Source organism: Ailuropoda melanoleuca, chromosome 10 (assembly GCF_002007445.2).
Source record: "Ailuropoda melanoleuca isolate Jingjing chromosome 10, ASM200744v2, whole genome shotgun sequence".
In the NCBI taxonomy this organism is placed as follows: domain Eukaryota; kingdom Metazoa; phylum Chordata; class Mammalia; order Carnivora; family Ursidae; genus Ailuropoda; species Ailuropoda melanoleuca.
Window position 1 is genome coordinate 91,626,722 of NC_048227.1, and position 5,654 is coordinate 91,632,375.

The following is a 5,654-nucleotide window of genomic DNA, read 5'->3' on the forward strand; positions in this document are numbered from 1 at the left end:
CATGCTCAGGGGCAGCAAGCAAAATGGGCTTTACTCTGCCAGAATTGTTTTGGCTTCCATTTTTTTGGTTAGCCGCAATCCCTCTTTCCAATTTCTCTGAGCCCTGAAACTACTTTCCTGGTGAATAACAATTCCCTACCCAGGTATAAGAAACGCTCATTCCACTGTATCCGGAGAGGCTAACTCTTCCTGTGTGAGAAGATGAGAGTTAGCAGTTGGATAGAACTTTATATTTCTCTGAAACTTGATCACTTTAGAATTAATAAGAGCAAATATTGGAATTAATTCACAAGGAAGTAGGAGTCATAAACACTAGACAATAACATTCAGGCATATGACCTTTCCATTTTAGGTAGCCTATAAATGTAAGTCATAGCTTGCAAATCAAATGACTAAGAGAAAAGTTGGGTCAATGATACAATTCTAAGTTTAAGTAATTAAAATTTCATGATATTTGGTTCTTAAATTATAGAAGAGAGGGCCAAATGATAGCCTCTGCCTGATCTCTGCGGTGGATGCTTAGATTATTAAAAAATGTTTGGGAAAGGGGAAATCAATTAGATTGAATCTTCATAAGATCTCTGAAGATTTCAGTTTTCCCCCCTCTATATGCGAAGTTTGAAGCCGAGAAAATGACCATGAAAAGGAAATTCCTTTGGTCATTTAGAACTTTGAATAAGTCAAAGTTCTTTGATTTGAAGAGTTCTTATGTTTTTCTTAAAAGAGATTAGGGTAAAACCATTAACAAACACAACTTTTATTTCTATTACTTTTTACAGTTTTTGTTTTTGTTTTGAATTTACCATTCGATCTGATCCTGTAGCATGCCTTATTTTTTCCCATTTTAGAAAGGGACGTTTATAATGTGAGTGGTTAAGTGAAATGTTAAGGGTTATACTGACTTACTAGAAGCCAGAAGGAACTCCTGCCTTCTGGCCCAGAGCCCATTGATTCATTCTATTGCAAGCAACTGTTCTATGCCCCAGGGACACAGCAGAGAAGAAAACAAAATCCCTACAAAGAAATGTAGTGTGTCAGTGGCTAGTGCTATAGAGAAAATGAGGCTAAGTAAGGAGCCTGGGGTGGGGATGGGAAATGCCTGACTGTGTGTGTGGGAAAGTGGGGGTGGAGAGGTTAAAACTGTTCCTATTTCATGGGAAAAAGTCAAAAAAGGCCACAGTGTTAAGGTGACATTTGTGACAACTGGGCAGGGACATGAAGGTGTTGGGGAGCAAGAATTTCCTATCCCCTTCAAGGTCCTTCTAGTTAGACTAAGAATCAAATTGACATGAATAGAAGAAAATCAAATTTATTTTTGTACATACTGGGAAACCACACAGGCATGGAAATTCTAAAGATAAGCAAAATGAGGTTTATGTGTCATTCTGAACTAAGAAGAAGGTGGTAGGGTTCTGGGACTTCAAAGGGAAGGAATGCAATTCACAGGAAGATGAAAAAGAGTAAATGTTTGATAAATAAACGTTTGCTGAGCCACTCAGAAACAATGGGACACAGAAGACTTTCATCAGAGAAGCCCTGGTAGGTTTCTCCCTATCTACCATCCTAGTTCATAGAATAATGTAGTTATCTATGGTGATAGCTCTCTTCCTGCAGCATGTCCTCTATCTAAGTCTTTAGGCAGATGTGAAGGAGTTAAAGAGCTTTTCCTAAATCTGCTGGGGTTTGATTGCTTTTTAACTAAAAATGATCTTTATAACAAAGTGACCTATCTTGGAGTGGCCTGCCTTTGGCCCCTACAAAGGAAATTTGGGAATGTATCACATGTAGAGATAAAATGTGGGAGAAGAGAAGTATTGGCGAGGGGTGGGCCAAATTCTAACCAATGACATTTTATTGGAACACAGCCATCTCCAGTGGTTAACATATTATCTATGGCTCCTTCTGTACTACAACGGCAGGGTTGAATAGTTGTGACTGAGGCCATATGTGGCCCATAAAACTGAAAATATTTGCTATCTGGCCATTAAAGGAAAAGTTTGTGGACCACTGGTTGATGCAGAGAGAACAACAAATGCAAAGTCCTAAGGCACAAGTGTGTTTACCATATGCGAAGAGTAAAGAAATCAAGTGTGGCTATGGTGGAGTGGACAAGGAGAGAGAGAGGACAAGAGGACAGAAGCAGCGTAGGGAGCAGATCTTGCAAGGCTTTTCTAGGCCATTCTAAAGGCTTTTGAGCTTTACTTAGAGACAGGAAACCACTGGAAGTGATTGAGTACAGAACTGACATGATCTGATCTACCTTTTAAATTGTTCACTCTTCTTAGGATAGATGAGAGGAGCTTAGTCTGGTATATAGTCCAATGATCCAAATGAAACATGGTTCTAGCTTGGACTAAGGCACGAGAAATGGAAGTTGTGAGAATTTGTCAAATTCTGAATATATTATAAAGATTGAGCTGATGGGATTTGCTGATGAACTTGAAATAGAGGTGTGTGTGTGTGTGTGTGTGTGTGTGTGTGTGTTGGGGGATGGTGTATGGGGAGGGGAGACAGTAAGCGTAGTGTTTACTTGTGTGGCCCTTAACATCTAGAGGATAGGAATGCCATTAACATACGAAAGGCAGATTGTGAAAGATGTAAGGTATAGTTTACTCCTGGAAGTGAAGAATTCAGTATGGACATTAAATTTTAGATGCCCTTTGAATATCTAAGTGGAAATGTCAAAGAGGCACACACACATCACATCGGGGGTTCAGGGGAAAGGTTAGAAAGGGACAAATAAATTTTGGAGTCGTCAATGTTGACATAACATTGAAGTCACAAGGACAGAATAAAATCACCTAGAAAGTGGCTATTGGCAACACAGGAGAATGATTTGAATAGCTACCATTTAATTTCAATATATGCGACAGGCCCTGAGCTAGGAACTTTATACTCTTACAACACGTAGGTAGGTACCTGTACACCTATTTTACACATGTGGAAATGAAGACTGTAGCATTAAATGACTTGTCTAATGCCACTCAGCTAGTGACAGAATCCAGATATGCCTGCCTCAGTGGCCTGAGCCATCTCTCTCTCATGACATAAGAAATAGAAAAAACAAAAGACTGAACATAGGCTCTGCATGTTTAAATAGTTAAAGAGGCAGTCAAATTACCCAAGTGAGTTGCACATGAACTCTGCTCGAAGTTTCAACTCCAGGAAGATGCCTCTCCAAGGAAACCGCTAGACTGGTGAACCATGATAATAATATCATGGAACTTCCTCCTCAGTTTCCTGATTTGAACAACAAACTCTCTTGTCATGAATAAGCAGAACATGTCTAGTTTATGAGCAGATGAAGAGGCAGCCAGTGCAAAGGAATTCACGCATCGATGTCAGGCACATTTTAAGGCAAAATAAGGTTATGGAGGTTAGATGCTCATACAGGACACTGGACAGATCCTTTATTAAATGAGAGGAAACAAACCTCCTGCCTGAAAACCAGGTATGAATCACATGAAACAGCACTGAGACGGAGAATATTACTTAGCAATCGATGTGACTCCCCCCTCCCAATGTCATTACATCCTTCTAGTGTGACGTTTAGCCTCACAAATGCACTAGGCCTAAGTGAAAGTGTTTTGGTTGACGGGTAGTCTCAAACCACTCTGTTTCCACGGGCTTCTCAAAAGTACAGTCACTCCAGCTGTTAAAAAACAATGAGGAGCCACAAAACGCCTGGTATCCTCCTTCCTTTTCTTCAGACACGCCCGTCCTGAAAGAAATCATCACTTAATTTTCACGGCAGGCATCAAAAGAGACACATCACATCATGCTGAAAGGTAAATAGGAACTGAACTGTAAGCAAATGTGAGAACCTCCACTTACCCCAGCTAGAAAGCCACACCTTGAAGTTACACCCTCATCGTGGTTATAAGGAAACCAAGGAAAGGAAGCTGTATTTGGGGCCTGTTGAACAAGATTAAGTCTTGTGGAAATATGTGGGTCATGTTGGTCTGGAGGAAGCTTAGTGGGAGTAGCCAGAGGTTTGGAAAGCATCATAGGGAATTGAGTAATCCCAGCGTCTTTTCTCCTCCACCCCATGTTTCCCAAACCCCAGGTTTGCCTCTAGGGAAGCCCATCCTCTGGGACAAGGTGCCACAATGATGAGTACATACTCAATGGGAGAGCGTTACTATGGAGCGTTTAAAATGATATATGGTGATAAGCCTCAGGAGAATGAAAAGAGGCATTCAGCATTGGTTCCTACCATTGTTTTTAGGGATTTTGCTCCCTTATCTCTATAATGCCATCTTACCGAGTGCCACAACCAAGTTGTACCATCTTTGTATTCCCGGAAACACCCAGCAAAATACCTGTCACACTGCGGGCATAGAGCCATGTTTCTGGAATGGAATAGTAATGATCACCCTGTTGGTAGATAAGCATAAGCGCCAAGATGCAGATTCTTGATCTTCTGTTTTGGAAATTGCACTAGTACTGCACTCTCCTTGTGGTACTCCCTTGTTTTATAGACTACAGTCATTTTGTGTCCTCTGGATCTCTGGATGTATTCCTGGAGCAGGAACAAACAGGAACTAAACTACTGAGGTATACATAGTCACATTCATTGTCCCTCCCTTGTGAAGAATAGTCTTTGTGCTTCTGGGTTATTCAGGCCTTTTTTTTCTGATTCGATGAGAATACTAGCTGAGTGTCAGAGAGAAGGGAGTAGACAGTGCTACATAAGAAAGTATATGGAAAAGAACTGTCTGTAAGGTTTGAGGAGGGGGAATTTGGAGGGAATGAGTAAGCCATCCAGCAAAGGCTGGGCTTTCTGAGGAGCCCAGGACCCTTTCTAAGAATCAGGGTATTGAAATAACTGCCATGAGGTAGGGAAGAATGAGGTGAGGGGGTTATAAATAGGTGAAGAGAATTTTGAGGAAGTTGTCTTATGCTAAGTGTTTTATCTTCCTTCTAAGGTTATCTTAAGAAATCATTCAGAAAATATCCAAATTATTATCCAATTCTTTGGGACTTTCGTGTGTTATTTTGCTGAGAATAAAAAGACTCTGTTTTATTTGGGGTATAGTCATTATCTTTCACACTGACTTGACTAATGTTTTGGTTTACTAACATGTTAGTGGGTTACTGAATAGAGACATTTCATTAAAAATTGCATGCCCAGGGGCGCCTGGGTGGCTCAGTCCTTAAGCGTCTGCCTTCGGCTCAGAGTGTGATCCCAGAGTCCTGGGATCGAGCCCTATATCGGGCTCCTCCGCTGGGAGCCTGCTTCTTCCTCTCCCACTCCCCCTGCCTGTGTTCCCTCTCTCGCTGGCTGTCTCTCTCTCTGTCAAATAAATAAATAAAATCTTAAAAATAAATAAATAAATAAATAATCAAAATTGCATGCCCAAAGGAACTTAGCTTCTGCCATTGGTCAAAGGATCAGGTGGAGTGCAGTGGCCACTGGAGGTAGAATTGAGACTGTGGGTGTGTGAAAATAGAATAAAAGAGTAATGTCAAAATAACAGAAGACCATGAGGCCAGAGGTCACCTAAAAGTTGAAGATGGTTGGCCCAGAGCTGGGGAAAGCAGATAATAGTAGCTCCTCCTACCCTTGGGGGATGTGTTCCAAGACCCCTAGTGGATGCCTGAAAGCAGGGATATTATCAACCTTTATATATATATATATATATATATATATA